At 36.7% G+C, this 17,181-nt stretch overlaps 1 protein-coding gene across 2 annotated transcripts in view; it reads left to right on the top strand.

Annotated features, from left to right (window-relative positions):
- Positions 1-8,286: 8,286 nt before the first annotated feature.
- stat3 (signal transducer and activator of transcription 3 (acute-phase response factor)) overlaps positions 8,287-17,181 on the top strand; it is a 29,727-nt gene continuing 20,832 nt past the window's right edge. For both annotated transcript variants that reach the window (XM_066641966.1, XM_066641965.1), the window contains exon 1: positions 8,287-8,463. The gene's annotated coding sequence lies outside the window, so the exon portion shown is untranslated. The remainder of the gene's footprint in view (positions 8,464-17,181) is intronic.

Below are 17,181 nucleotides of genomic sequence, written 5' to 3'. Positions count from 1 at the left end.
TCAAACTTCAAATTCTACAGTCACTGACCATTTGCAAAATTCTGATGTGCTTCTCTTTTTTATTGTTACTAATGTTCACCCAAAATTCAGCAAAGGCTACATCCTCCGTAGCGCTTATGCTAAATGACTCAAATATGTTGAAACAAAGGGAAATAACTCTGAAAATTTCATGGAAATGATAGGAAAAATACAGTTCTGTGTTCTGGAAACCATTTTTACATAAATCAAAGCAGGGAACTTTTAGCTACAGGACTTTAAAATGCCGGAATTTCATATCTACTAAGGGGAAAGTTATGCTAAAGCTAATGCAAAAGAATCAACAGAGCTAATCAGAGCAGTTAAGGAGAAGCTGAGGAGGACATGCTGTCTTTTACACAAGGTCTTTTGGCAAGCTTTAATTAAACAATAGAAATGATTTGATACAAGACAGTTAATATTTGTTTAGTTACAAATTTACAAAAAGGCATTGTAGCGTCCTGTGTTATCTAACATTGTGACTAATTTCCTGTCAGACACATTATCACGGCCGCTTTGTTGTGAGTAGTTTTGTCTTAGTTTGACAAAGGAAAACTTATGCAGAGTCAGTTCTAACAGGTCAAGTGGCTAGAGAGATTTGAATTGACTAAAATGAAAGTCAGAAAAATTCCAGGAACTGGGCAGTGCTTAAAGATTATGAGTGTAACAATACACAGCTCACGGTGACACAGGCACACAGTGCAATATTATAAGAACCTGTTTGACAAAGTCACACATTAAATTGTCATGGTGTGTAAGGCTTTTGTCTTTTAAACAATACAGATGTGTCAGATAGCATAACTAATATAATCCAGCTGATTATTGTTATCATTCAGTTTTTAAATACTGATACCAGTACTTTGATTTTGATACAGATTCCTGAAGAACACCTTAAATAAGTGTGGCTTGAATCAGAAATCATTATAGATAAGGAGTAGGAAAAGGTTATATACTGACTATTCAAGTAGCACATTCAAGGAATGCTAATGTTCATAACATATGGAATGTACAATCAACAGTTTGGATTTTAGGAACAAGTGTGAGCATTGGGGCACTATATACTTTCATTTTAAATGTGGACATTATATTTTGGAATTTAATTTTACTCTGGAGTACTGAAGTATCTTGGGGGGTATCATAAACAGAAGAATGTCAGTACTCTGCCTTAATTTCTATTATAGGATTTTTTTTGTCATTATGTATGGTCAGTGTGTATTGTTACACCATTACCAATGACTGGTAATCTTCATTCTTCAAGAATTCTCAAAAGATCAGTGTAGTTCTTTGGTGTAAAAGCTAAAATGATATGCAAATCAATCAGATATGGAAGAGTCACAGTGAAAAACAACTCATAATGTTTCATTGAGTGATCTCAATTTAATATTTGCTCCAAAATTGTTTCCATACTCAGTTTAAACTCAGTTGTAAGCTCTTTTCAGGTTCGTTCCACCAGGTATAACTGTGTTGAAACGATCTGAACAAATTTTCCAGTATGTCACTGTAGCCAGCTCGAGTGAACCAAGTAAGTACATATATTGTGAGCCCTAAAAGTGAATGTAGGTTATAGCACATGAGAACTAGGCTACCACCACTTTCTGTTTGTGCAGATGTACTGGACTTAAAAAGTAACGCTACCTATGAATGTTGATTGTGAAATATGAAAGAGTCCATGTAAAAAGGTCAGTGAAAGACTACTGAGGAATAACTGACGCAGCCATTTCTGTTGATTTGTGAGACTTCTAAATGACTGTGGATATGAAAGTTTTCTTTTCTCTTTTCTTTTTTTTCATTCTTATTATTTTTATTTTTTTGAATGTCTACGTCTTGTCAGACCTGAGAATGAATCAACACATGGAATATTTCAGCACAGGATTTCAGAATGTTGGGGTGTCACTGATTTTAGAGAACTGCTTTAATCAATAGACAGCAGAATACATTTAGCACTGTAGTGGTTACCTTGTACATAATGCATGCATGTTTACAGTTATCTAGAGTTCATCATTTCTGTACATATAACACATTAATACAGGTTCAGAACAATAGCCAGAGGCCTATGGGAAAATTTTTATTAACATTTGACAAGAGTGTATTATTTTATTCTAATTAAGCAAAACATACATGCATATGTCCGAAGAAATGCATTTTTATTGTATCTGAACTAACAGGAACATTAATGATACAGTAAATGTATGTCATTGAACACTAGGTTATATTGCTGTTTGATCTCAGAACCTCATATTTTCATATATTTGTCAATATATTTATTGTCCAGCGAGGATAATACAGCTTTTTTTTACAATATATGATAACTTCATGAAGAATGGTCCAATAGAAATGGTCTGAACTTGGAATCAAATCAAATAAGACAGTTTTTATCTTAGCATTTAATCTGATTTAAAACACATAGATTTTAATGTTATATTTATATATAATACTTATACTTCAGAGATATGAGGTTTTGTTATGACAGTGACCACAATAATTCTTATTCAGACAGATATTTTGCATATTATACATATTTGTTGGTGTTTATCACAGGCTCCACAGACTGTACACATAGTCCACCATGGAATAACTGGAACATAGCTAATTTAGCTCTGACCCCAAACTCTTAGTATTCAGTTTCATTTCCTGCCCATATGCCACAGGGATCACTGTGGTCAGTCTGCCGCCAAGGAAACGGCCCAAGTGCCACAAGCCCAGGCCCTGGGTCTGCTATATTCTTATCCAAGGCCTATGGCCTTCTGTTTGGACTTCAGTGAGATTTTCTGAGTGAATATAAGACATGTACAACGTATTTAATAACCAAAATAAAAAAATCTAATCACATGTTCGGGTGACTTATTTTGAAAATGAAAATAAAACAAGTATACACCTCACTTGTCTTTCATTCTGTCTGTTTTTTAACACCTTTTGCTCATTTCTTTCTCCTTCCCCTAATTCATCTGAGTCCTGTTTCAGTCACACGCCCTCAGCATATTAATATAGAAACTAAAGTACCACCGTTATGTTCTCTGTTGCATTACTAGAGAAATGAAATAGCAAATGAACAGTTAGGGGTCAGGAAGATGAATACATCACCACTTGGAGTAGTCAGCCTTGACATTTAGTCAAAGTTATACAAATCCTATTGTGCAAATCACTCATGCTGTATCCACTAATGCACCCTTATTCCATCATTTATGCTGCTTTTTGAACTGTGCATTTACATCAAGAGATACGGTTCCTCTACCCTTTTGCCCAGAAGACCCAGCATTCATGATTTAAAAAAAAAATAAATTCAATTTGATTTGTCTAACCACAGAGCACTTTTGCTCTTTGCCTCAGTCCGCCTTAAATGACATAGAAGCCAGAAAGTGCAGTGGTGTTTCTGGATATTGTTTATATATGGTTTCTTCTTTGCATTTGTGTTTTTTTGTAAGGTTTCTTCTGTGCATGTGTTCACAAACAGTGGTTTTGGGATGTGTTTCTGAGCCCATGCAGTGATTTCCACTACAGAAATGTATCTGTTTTTTATTCAGTGCGACCTCAGGGCTCAAAGATCGCAGCCAGCCAATACTGCTTTTGAGCCTTGTCCCCTTCATATAGAAGTTTCTCCAGATTCTCTGAATATCTTCATGATATTAGGAGTTGTAAATGAAGAAATGTATATGAAGTTCTTTATTATTAACTAAGATTTAATATTTATATTTATTATTTAAGGAATTATATATCATTAAATAGTAATATACATATATACATTATTTGCCCACAGTTTTTCAATGAGTGAACCCTTCCCCTGAAAGTCTCTGACTCTAAGAGATGCTCTTTTTAATTCCAGTCATGTCACTGAGCTGTTGCCAATTTACCCATTTGTTTTGTAGCATTACACAAATTTACCACTCATTTATTGCCCAGTGCCAACATTTTTAACATGCTGCTGGCCTCAAATTCCAATACTGTCTTTGTCCTGTGCTGATTAAAGTAAAAAGGGTTTGCACATAATTGCATTCTGTTTTTATTTACATTGCAATCTTTTTACAATCAATAGCATCACTATTTTCCAGTCTGTAGTCACATTTTCAAAACTCTAATACACAATTAGCACAACATCTGTCAGTTGTAGACTATACCATTAACACAATTCATGTTGTTTTCACAAAATATGCAGTAAATTAACATGTTTCTAAATGCTTAAATTTTGTGCACATACAAGCTTTCCCAAAACCACAACTATCGACCGTTCTTGACTCATTTACATGCACACAGTGCGCCAGAATATAAAGCACCTACTTCTGGAACATCAGCAAGTGAAAAGCTGTACTGAAACAACTGATAAGCATTTCTGAATAAACAGATCAATGACACTTTGAGAAATATCTGATGTAGATGAATCACACCTGATTCGAAATTGTCAATGACACAGACTCATTATAAGGGGCTTTCTGGGTAAATTGGTCAGTGTGGGTATACAAAGAGGGAGTGAGAGAGAAAAAGAAAATAATATCTGGACAAGGGAGAGCTTGAAAAAAAGACAGGACTGTTGTTTTATTTTACACAGTTCTATAATTAAAGATTACAGACATCCACCTCTCCTCCTGGAGAATAAAATGTAATGTACCTTTAGGGAACACAACTGAACTCTAAAACCACTGTTGTAACTTTAAAGGTACATTTACACTGTTTGAACCTTTAGTGACAATGATTTAAATGTGCAGTACCTTTTTTTCAGAGAGTGTACAGTTATAAACACTTTTACTGCACCAAGTCTGTCATGAACTGTTTTTTGTCCACCACACAGTGGACAAATTAACCATTAACCTGTAGATAGTATGTTACCAAAGATGTACACATTTGACCCTAAGGCAAAAATGTAGTGGTTCCCAAGAAAACACAGAGGATGTCATAATATCTACTGTTTGCTGATAGAACTGAGACAAGTAATGCCATCAACTGCTAGAATTTTGAGAGTTGTTTTGTTGTGATTGAATAAATTGTCCTAAATTGTTGTGATTGACTAAATTGGATAGAAAACTAATTTTGAAGGATGACTCAATATTGAGGCAGGTTTGCCATGTTTTAATAGAGTTAGTGTATGTAGAGAAAGTTTTGTTTAAATATTGAAACAAAGACTTGGTATGTAATGAATAAAATGAACTACCCGTGTGATGTAGTTGTGTTGCTGTGTAAAATACTCAAATTTCACAGCTTCATAACTTTACTGGAATTGGTCTTTGCATGTTATAGACAGCCCCCTCCAGGGTGTATTCCTGCCTTGCGCCCAATGATTCCAGGTAGGTTCTGGACACCCACGACCCTGAACTGGATAAGCGGTTACAGATAATGAATGAATGAATGAATGTAATGGACATTTGCAGTGGGACAGTGGCACTGCAGCTAATATTGCTGAAGCATAGCTCTAGGACTTCAAGGTCCTAGCTTCAATCTCCTCCTTGGGTGTGAGGGGTTTAATGTGTTCTCTCATGTCTGCATGGGTTTCCTCTGGGATTTTCCTCATATTTTATGGGCATGACATAAAATACAAAATAATAATAATAATTATAATAATAAGTTAATAGGAAGAAAAACATTTTATCCTGTAGACAACACCATTGTGTAAATGTTTTGTATTATCTGAAGGTCTTTTGTTGTGCTTTCATATGTTCCCTCACTCTGTCCTTTCTGTCTCTCGGGAGATCCATTAGTTCCATTAGAAGAGCAATCTGATTAAGGAGAGTGCTTTTTCCAGAGCGAAGGGGGAAGAAAGGAGAGGGCTGGTGGGGAAAAAAAAGAGATTGGAGGGTTAGTGTCCTGTGTGTGTGTGTGTGTGTGTGTGTGTGTGTGTGTGTGTGTATGTGTGTGTGTGTGTGTGTGTGTGCAAGCGTGCACATACTGTCTGCTCTCATCTTCAAACCAGGCAGAGCTTAAATCAATGCTATTTTAATAATTGATCAGACTATCGGGGTCAGTCATGATTAAGGTAATAATTATAATCATAGAAAACACTTTAAATGTCATTTATTTCACATGGTACATGGCTACAGAATTTAAAATAAAGCACCACTTGTCCTTCTGTATCCTTCTGCATTGTATCTGTATTGATATTAATAATAGCAATTATTGACACAGGAGCAAATATCAATAACATATTCACTAAAAACACTGTGTGGTATGAATTGATGATTGAGTAGGTACACACAACTTTACAAAACACAGCCTGCTATTTTCAATAAGTGGAGCTGAGCTGAGGACATAAACAGCAAAAAAGCACTTCAGTTTAAGAAAAGAGAATGTATCATTGAAACAAGTCTAACTTTAACAGAGTTAAAAATTTAAAACATGCTCCTCACTCTCCAGTCGATAGAGTATGTGTCTATATGACACAACAAAGCTAATTGGAACTCACTCATTTTGTGATGTCACAAAACCAAAATATTTGGCCATAAAAATAAATGAAAGATAGGACAGATTAACTAATGTCTCTCTGGACTGGGACTCTCACAGCTCTAATGTTGCGGATATATTTGTCCATTTACAAATAAAGCACACCCACCAAAGAGTCGACATATATTTGCATGGGATGGGAACACATTTGCAGTGGTTTTATTTCCCTGAACTGAAAATTATTTATTTATTTTTTTTCTTCTTCTTCAACTGTTGGCACACAAACCTACTGCTGAAAATTCTGTCCACTAAACCTCCATCCTGTGTCTACTCATATAATTAGTATAACCTCTGAGAGGACAAACAGAATTTACTTTTTTGTGTGTGTTCTTTGCTTGGTCACTGACCTCAAGATTTTTTTACTGAGTGGATCAAAAGGGCAGACCATTTTAGACAGCCATCCTACTGCCTATACTTATTTTTAAATAGGGAATCAATGAACCCCTTGATCCCTAGGCTAATTAGTGAATAGCTAGCATGAATATTTCAGTAATGTGGGTAACAATGTTGTCCGAAACACCTGTGTTCACGTGTGGTTTACACATCTAAAATATGGGAAACAGGATATCAAATTCAATACAGATGATCAGATAACTCACAATTATTGTGAGATAACTCACAAAGGCCTATGTTAAACCCACAGTACAATATGTACATTCATGTAATGCACATGGTGCTATAGTGTCTGCAGTCTTTAGGGTTAAAACTCTTCCTCTACAGCTATGTCTGATGGACCCACCTGCTGCTAGCTGTTATATAACTGCTAGGTCCTGTTTATAAAACACAATAGCAAGGGATGTTGGGGTCAAATAAGAATGGACATAGAATAATGGGTGTATGGGGGGTTTTCATGTTCATTAGCAGCCCCAGTTACTGCCTTAAACACAAATCACTTGGAGTAGTCCTCTGATATCCTGTACCTTCAATTCATGGAAATGAGGAAGGAACTGTTTGTCATTCATTTGTCCTCTTCAGCATCAACATATTTATCAGTAAGATCACAGCTTAACCATCACACAAAGGTAGACTGTTCTGTCTTCAAAGTTAACCAAAATTTGTTTATACTGTGTGAGCATGCTATTTAATAATGAAACACTTTGTGTATTGTGTTTCATAGGCCTCCAATATCCCCTTATGGAGAGAGTCTGTTGCTGCTCTACTACTAAGAAATCTAAATAATAATATACAGTACAGGATACTTGCATGATAAAGATTATGTATCTCTGTTAAATAGCATGTTGTATTGTTTTGCTGAGTTCTAAGAGGTTTTGGGGGAGGTAGGGGCACTTAAAATAAGTCATGCACAATAACACGTTTTATACTTAATTTATTTCCAGTGTTTACACAGAATTATATTCAACTAAGCATCATAACCGTTGCAGGAATAGGAGAATGTTTGATTATTTTCGTTTAGAACGCCAACAAATCATATTATTTTAGTAAACATCTGACTGAGGGTCGTGAGAGGATTTTAAGAACAGACACTGATCACGTCACTTATCAATACCACCTTCTGTATGTTCTCTGTATTAAAGTTGTGATGACGTCGACGCTGCCAGTAATTCAGATGACTTACAGCTGGGCTGTTCCGGGATCTCGCGCGCTCCCCCCTCCGCTGTGCGCACTCTGTGAACGGCAGCACGGCGGGGGGAGTGCGAGTCCCAAAGCTCAACCAAGCCAAGCCAATAAACAACAGGCGCGCACAAACTCGCTGGCAAATACGCCCGCCTTCTGAGTCCGGTTCAGCGTTCTGATTTGTCAATACTGTGCTCTCGTTTGGCAATTGGTCGAGCGCCTGTCAATCGTGGTCACGTTCCCGCCCCTCCCTCACACAGACTGCAGCACTCACACAGTTTTTTGGCCGCGGACACAAAGTTGGGTGAAGTCTGCTCGAACACGCAGAGTCTACGGCTTGTTTTTGATATAATACGTTATTTTAAACATCATATGTTCACTGCCTGCGGCAGGTGGAAGACTTGTCGGCTTCTTTTCTGAAATCTCGACCTACGCGGCGTTACACAGAGGGTAAGTTCACACTTTCTCCACATTTTTACTTTTTTTTTTCTAGGTTGCGTCTTTACTTGCCAAGTTTATTGGATTTTTTTCCCGTTCCACATTTAACGGTGTGGTTATTTAGAGGCTAATGGCGCTTTTTAAGGTGGAACGGGAAATTCCAGAACGAAAGCTGGGAATAAGAAGGCAACTTCAACATCCTTCTATAACGTTGTAGTTTTTTTGCGTAAGAGCTACTTGTCAGCGAAATAAAGCAGTTGTTTTCGTCACGTTTCCTTGTGTTGAAATGTTATTTCTCGGGCCATGCTAAGCTAACCCATATGTCTACTATAAGCAGGAATATAACTATGTGAAAGTTGAATAATGTTAGTGGACTAGAGCACGACACGCTCTGTGAGCACGGAAATCATCCCCAGAGCTGGAGCTTCAGTAAAAAATAAACCGCAACATCTTCAAATACCTTTGGGAACTATGAGAATTATAACTGTAACTGTGAAATGTACTTTACGTTAGTGGTTAGAGAGTCAGCCCTATTCTGGGAGGGTGTTTTAACGTAAACTGTGGGTAGTTATGATTTATTTAAAAGCTGTAGTTGACGCTGTCATGACGCTATCATGGCGCCCTGGACGCATCCAGGCTTGAGGGACAGGACAACAAAACTGTTAATGTGTTTATCTTGTTTATTATATCACTATGAGAAATACATATGAATGTGATTTTACACGTATGTAGATCTTTTATTCAAGCTGCAGTATTGGAGGTGTTATAAGAATGAGGGAACTAATAAAATAATCATAACTCGACCAAAGCCACCACACTACAAATCCTTCAAAATGAATAAGTATTTTGAGTATTGGAAAAGCCCCCCCCCCCCTCCCCCCGTGCACACAAACTAGTTATCCATCATTCTAAAGAGACATCTACTGTACAGAGACACGTTTACACAGCACTCCCCCAGTTTTAGCTCTCTTCAGCAGTTTGAACGGTCAGTCTCAGCGTTTGTGTAACAGGACACAGGCGGAGATGGTTTTAGTGGCTCATATTTTCCACTAAATTTGTTTACCTTCAGGGACACTAATTAGACTAAACAACAAAAACAGCAAACGTGAGAGTTTGTTAGAGTCCGCTGCTGTAAAGAGTTTGTACATTTGCATAGCACCTATCAGATCTAAGGATTTCTAAAAAGAGCCCTTTTCTCTTCACCTCGCCTCACGCCTTTCGGGGTAGCCCCTCGCCTCTGTGACGTCACCGCTTCCAGTATTCGGATGGAGGGAATCCTCTCGTTTCTTGTTTTGCCTCCTATGAAAAGTTTATTAGTGTTAATGTCAGTTTTTTTTTAAATTTAGTCGGCGTACAGTACTGCCACTTTAGCTCTGTACCTAACCCTGTGGTGTTCTTCGTAGCAGTTGGTTACACAATGGGTTAAAACCAAAGGTTCACTGAAAAATATAAATTTAAACAGATTTCCTCTTACCCCAGACTAGGGCAGATCAGTGAATCATTTTTATACTAAAAGTATCAAGTAAAAGACTGAATTCACAACAGCTGAAATTAAGTACACAATCCGCTGAGAAAAAATAAATAAATAAAATTCCATATCGTTTTTTGATTGTTTGTTTTTTTTGTGTTGTTTTTTTTGCACTAGACATTCAGGTCTACATCCGACATTCAACCAACCAAGATATGGGAGATTTACAAAGTTACCTTTTTAGATTTACATTGGAGCTTCAATGCTAATGTGAATGTTCCTCGAAATCAGACACGGTCCGCTGTAATGCTAGACTAACAGTTGCTGTGCAGAATTCAAGGAATGAAATGTAGACACTTGCATTTAATGAAGACTCCTTATATTTGATTTCTTGGTGTACGTTTTCCCTCTATGACTGAAAGCAGGCTTGGGAGCAAGGACTTTTTAAAAAATTTATATGAACAGTATGCAGTGGTAATACATCTTGAGTCAAAAGGAGAACTTTAACTTCATATTTTTGTTAGTGCCTCTGAAATATTCCCCAACCACTGGGGAATGTTCCAGACACTGATAAAAAATGGAAAATAAGCACTAGCATAGATTGGTTGTTCAGTCAATTTATTAATGCCTCAGGGAATTTACCTGTTATGGCAGTGACACTAGAGGAAATTAGGAGCAAAAAACGTAGCATTGATTTAAAAAACTGATTATACAAACTGAGAGAAGAATGTGAGTTACTTTACAGTGTATTTTCAGCACCCACAGATTAGTGCAACATCCAAGAGATTTTGCAGCTCCAGTTTTTGCGGCATGGGGATAGTATAAGATCACTGTAATTGGTTGCACAAAAATAAATGAATGTTTTCATAATCACAGAAGCCTGCAGTTGTACTTGGTTAAAGTTCTTCAGCACATCAATTTGAAGTCAAGGAAACTATACAGATGGACTTCAGCAGTTCAGAGATTTTTTTTTTTTATGAAATGAAACACTAGCATCTAGCAATAAAGCTGAACAGTGACACAGCTGAACTGTATCCTTATGCAAGTAAACAAGTACAGATATAATAACTGTACAGTAATAAACAATATGCCAGGTGTAAATACAGAATTGTATTAATAATAAAGATGAAAGATCATTGCCAATACTTACTTATATAGGCCAGTATCAGCAGAAGTGCTGGATTAGGTTTCGATTTGGTACTTTTGCTCCTGGCCTCCACTTTTCAGTGTAATTCATTGTTTCAGCACTGTCCTGAAATCGAGAAGTGTGGAGAGGGGTGGTTACTTGCCCTCCTCCAAAAGCTACAGAGGGCAGTTTCTGCAGTGCTGAGCCAAGAGTAGTAGTAACAGAGGCTCTAGTCTCCCTATTCATCTCCCATCTCAGTGAACCATCATAATGGCATAGAAGCTATAGTTTTAAGGTCAGATACTACCTGGTGTTCATTTTGTCTAGTCTAATTTTGTATAAAATCTATCCTGAAATAGTATACTCACATTGCGCAGCTCTGTTTCCTCTTGTGGATACACATGAGGTGGTACCTAACCCCTGACTTCTCCCTGGACAATGAGGTTTGCCCAGTGCTCTGTCTGTGTACCTGTCTGTGTGGTGTGTTCACTGTCCCTAATTGCAAGTGTGTATGTGTTAACGGTCAAAGATATATTTAATACAGGGTCCAAATGTCCACATACTGCTTTGCTCTGACAATAAAAGTATGTCAGAATAACTGCAGGAGAAGGGAGCAGTAATGCCCAGGGTCAGTCAAACCAGAGAACAGAACTGATAATGCAACAGATGAGTAAAACCAGAGAACAGTACCGTAACACAATACATACATTTTGCTCAGAACATTTCAAAACATTAGCTTGTTTGTTTAGGTTCATTTTCCTGTTACTTAATATACATTAGGCTATTATTATGACTATGAATGAACAATATAATCTTCCTTTTTTCCCCTTCTTAATCTTCTTTGTTTTCATGCTCTCTGACAATGATGCAGTATGAGGAAATGCTTACGGGAATATCTAGATTGGAAACTTCCTTTTAAGAATACCTGAGTTCTTTAGGACCACTGAACCTAGCAGGCAATGTGTGACAAAAATACTCTGGGTTGTTTGGCTTTGGCTTGTAACTTAAATGGGAAGAAAAAGTGCTGGTTTTATGCTGTGAAAGACCAATAAATTAACAGTTGAGTATACAAGGTAAATGTGTTTGCCTTTTCTGGTGATTTTATTTTTATTCTCGCTTCTGTTTTGAAATTCGTTAGCTTTCTTTTAACTTATTTTTTTTTAAGTGGTGCATTGAATTTGCTTGATTGAAATGTGCATTATTCCACCTTGAATATAAGCGTGTGTGTGTAATTTGAAGTCAAGTAAATTTAAATGCATGAATTATGACGTGTCAGGAGCTAGAACAAGGAAAAACAATTCCTTCCACAAAAGGTCATCATGACCAGGAATGCCAGCTATTAGCCATTGTTTATATCCAGCTGAATTGCTCAAACCTACCTAAGGAGTTTTCAAGTGTAGACGATCTAAAATACTGCACTGTTTTTAGTGGTGTGACTCTTCTAGACATTACGGTTCAGGTTTAGCGCTTCAGGAAAATACCAGACTAATCACATGTGTTTCTGCTTATCACACATGAGGATACTCGAACAATCAGATCTGTGCATTATGATGAGTGCTGTGACTTGACTTGACTGACTGACACACACAGGGCAGACACCACTGTCCTGGGGCCAATAAAAATAGGCCAAGGGACATGATAAAAGCTCTTTTGGGACACTTTTGGGACAACAGTTTTGTGAGGTACCAAAAACTTTAAATATAATGTTTACTTGTTGAAAGTCTCATAACTCTGGACATGGATTCTGTTTACTGATAAAGTCCCTCCCTTCAGCATAAAGAGCCAATAAGCTTGCGATTAACAGATAAAGTCCCGCCCTTCAGCAATTAAAGCCAATCAGATTGTTGGTTATGGGACAGAACTAAAGTGATCTGCAACTACAAACATCATTAAAATCATTGTTTTATTTCTGAATTTTACCTTATGAGAAAAGGGAATTTAATTTAGAGTATTTGTTATTCATAAAAATTCATAAATCTTATATATTGAAAATGTAATTTGATTTGTCATTCAGTTAAAAATAGTAAAATGATACTATAACTATAAGGTTATTGTACAGGAAATGGCACTGATCATAATGCAGATTATACATTATGTTCTGGACCTTGGCTTGGGAACAATTTTCTCTAACTGGACTTTAATGAATTTTTTTTTTGGCCAAAATGTGAAAATAACCTGGCAGAGTGCACTGGACAATAAAAACTTGTTGACCCCTAGGTGTGTTACAAAATTATTCAATATATTGCTACTGCTACAGGAAATGCTCAAAGAAAACATGCACCTTTAGCATTCAGCGATTATGTCAAAATGCAGAAGGACTTTTGAGCAAACAGAACAGTCTATCTGCCAGGTAATGTTTGCAAAATGTAACAAACAGCTGTGTTTTCCAATGGCATATAAAAAGAATTTGTTTTGACAAACAGTAATCAAGGGCTTTGTTGGGTTTTCTGATGCCAGCGTTCCCAGGTGTCGTCTTTTGTACATATATATGCCTTGTGAAGAGACTGGGTGTGTTACAAAGAACTAGTCAGGGTCGGCACTGCAACAAAACACATACGTCAGCTAACACCTGGCAGAACTTTCAAATGTTTTTCTGCTTTTTACATGACATAACTTTTCTAATGTTTTTATTTTGTTGCTAGGGTGTATATGATAGGTGTTGGCTGTGTATCAAAATTAGTTATTATTTATTTTTACCTGAACGTATTCCAACCAGTTTTTCTTGATGTGCTCTATGAAGGTGTGAGTGAGTAAGAGAGAAATGGAGAAACATTAAAAGAAAATAATTATATATATATATATATAATTATTTTCTTAGCTTCCTATAAACAGTGGAGAAAGTGGAAATTGCAAGCCTGTCCGTTTTGAGTGGAGTTTTACATAACTTTAGTCTGTCATCAATTGTGTTTCAGTGTTATGTAAGATCATGCTGTAATCCTTGTGTCTCAACCTGGTTGAGCTTTTCTTTTAACACAAGTTGTAATGGCTTTGGGCTCAACTAGGGATGCACCAGAATGGAAATATTCAGCAAGGGTCTATCTCTAGGTTTTTCATGTTTGCATTTGCTAATATCGATTATATGATTTGGGACTTTGTATACTTGGATTAGCAGGTATGTTAGGATGTAGAAATATTTATTTGTACATGGTTTGGAAATGCGTTAGTGTTTTATAAAAGCCCAGAGTCATTTTCTGTTTTTCCAAAGGCTAATACATGACTAATCATATATTTAGTTATATTTGATGACAGAATCAAATCCCTCTGACTGATGCTGGTTATGAATCATAAACATATGTTACACTATGCTATGGCATGATTATATCAAATCATGCAGCTCTAAAGAGAAGAGATGTGGGGACTTGTGATGTAGTTGGTGTTTAAGATATATTCTTTGAGATTACATTTTGCTGCTTGACATGATCTTTCAGGAGACTCAGATGGAAACCTTAGATGTGACCTTTCTGTGACCTCTCAGTTTGGATACGCCTGCATTTAATGGAATACAGATGAACGCTGTACACTACATCTAATGAATATAGGAAATATGAACATATATGATAAAAAAAGCCAGGATACGTTTGTTATGAATTAACCATTAATAAATCTGTTGTATTGAATTAGTGTTGCACTCTGTCAGCTGTAATTCTTGGTCACTTTATTTTATGGCTTCAAGGAAATGCTTGACAAATATTCAGAATAAGAAAGATTTTTTTTCCTGTTGGCTTGTACTTTTGAAGAAATGCTGATGCAGTAGTTCCCTGCACTTTCAAGAAATTGTAAGTACCAGGTGTGACTCTCGATATTCATAACTCTGTTCCCCTTTAGGAGAAACAAAATGGATGTAATATTGAGAATAGGTTTCTTTTAATATAGTACTTTAAATGATACTGGATCTGCTCTACTGATTTGCAGAATACATCTTGGTGTACTGTATGAAAGGCCTGGAACCTGAATGGGTTTTTTAATTTTTATTTTAACTTTTTTATTTTTTAAAACTTGGCCAAGTTGCCCTGAATATGCTCTCTTTCTGGTGTGGTTGTGCACATAAGTGTTTGGGTGCTACCCTCCACAGGCTTTTCACAGGCCCTGTGCTAAATTTCCCTACATAAATGTTTTTGATGAAGTAGGCAGTTAATAAGTTTACAACTTTTAGAAAAAAACTGACCTATGGCATATTAAGATTTTGGTATAAATCTATTAATCTTCCAGTGCTGAATGTTAGGCCTGTTTTCCTTGTCTAGGTTTAGGACTGTCAATCATCAAATTGAAAGTGTTTGTATGTAGTAAAAAAGGAAATGAATAAGTAGTTGCAACAGTAGAGTGGGAGGTGAGAGACAAAGAGGGCAGATAATACCATGAACCAATCAGCAGAAAAGATAGAACAGAACTTGGAAGTTATGTTGAAGGCATCAATGCTTGTCCACCCCTTTACAGCAGTTCTTTCAGAACTGAAAGATGTCAGTGTATGTCATTCTCAGCATTGTGTCTGATGGATTTTCTACAGCTTTTTGTGTAAAATTGGGATTAACCAATAATATTGTGATGGTATTCAGAACACTAAGTCATTAACGCTAGTATTTGAGAATGTTGAGCTCATATGAAGCAAAGCAATAGTTTGAAAGGCAAATCTGCTGTTTTCCCTTTTGACAGTTGCCCTCTTAAACTCCAGTACTATTTAACTGCGCTTTAACCTTATCCTCTAAAACTGTCTAGAAGGGGAAATAAATGTTTTCTTTGCTCTCCCATTGGGTTTTGTTTAGGGCTTGCATGCAGAGTGGGATTTTCTGCTATGATGTAATGGGGCAAACCTACTTAAAACCCCAGCCAGTTTTATCTGACACCTGCTTAACCTCATGTAGGACGCTGTCCCCCACAAGTTTACATTTCAGAACTTAATTCCTCCTATGACATTTTCTCACTGTTTAAGAGTGCAGTTTCATACTGAGGTTTCAGTTTACTTTGAGAAACATCAACAAAATACAAAGCACTCTGGCTTTTTGTTGGCTTCCTCTCCACTGCATTTTCTATGACGTAACTCATTGTTAGACTTTTAGGTCATTGTCTGAAAAATAATGCTGACCCTATCTCAAAGGACCATCTCCTGTCTCTTCTGTCTCAGACCAACCTTTTAAGAGACCTGATACTTAATGCTCAAAAGTGTTGCCAGACCATGGCTTATGTTTTATCCCCATCTTAAAGGTGAATATAACTTTTCCGGTTGCATTTCGGCATTGATATGCTACGGTTGTTACGCATTGCTTTTGGAGTGTGAGCCGTAAAGTAAGTTTGTCTTGTTTCCAATATAAGAAAAGCAGTACCTTTCTGGTACATAATATTTTTTTTTTTTCGGCACTGCTATGTTACAGAAGCTGTGTTTTTATATATTAAAAAAGGAGTCATCTTATAGCTCTCACAGTCCTTGCATAATGAAGATGTTCTCAAGACAGCTGTTTTAATGATCATCTGCTGACACATTCTGCTAACATTTGGTTTCAGTCAGTGAGGAAGGTAATGCATGTTGAATCATCGTTATCTCACTATTGGTTGGTTTATTGTCTGCACTTCAGAAATCTGTATTTGCCCTCTTAAGTTACAAACAAAGTGACATATCCCATCAGAAGGACAAGATATTTGTCAAACTCAAACAAACTAGTCATGTGAGTTGGACCGTAATGAACATGTCAGTCAGTGCCCTAACATTTAAAAACCCATAAACTTTAAAACATTTGATGAGTCATACTGGACATAGGAAATCTTATTGTATAATCTGCATTTAAATAAAACAACATTTGGGCTCTAATCCTTTTTAAACTATTGAACAAATACAAGTGAACATAAGTAAAATGATTTTAGACATCATTATGACTAGACTTTGTCACACTGTGACTTCCTGAGTACCTGGGGGAGGTTCTTCTGAGGTTCTTCTGGAAAATGTTGAAGTGGTGTTGGTTAAAAAAAACGGTCACAGCATTTCACGAGTGGTGGTTGTGGGACTGCTGTATTGTGTGTTTTTTTTTTTCCTCCTCCCCTCCTCTCCAAATATGCCTGATAGCACTGAAGCCCACAGTAGTTCAGTAGCTGGTTGGAAGGTGGAAGGTGCAATTGATTTGGTTGTTTGTGAATTGGTACATATGCA

The sequence above is a fragment of the Hoplias malabaricus genome, chromosome 13 (genome assembly GCF_029633855.1).
Source record: "Hoplias malabaricus isolate fHopMal1 chromosome 13, fHopMal1.hap1, whole genome shotgun sequence".
NCBI lineage: Eukaryota > Metazoa > Chordata > Actinopteri > Characiformes > Erythrinidae > Hoplias > Hoplias malabaricus.
This window is presented reverse-complemented; position numbering and strand designations above follow the sequence as displayed.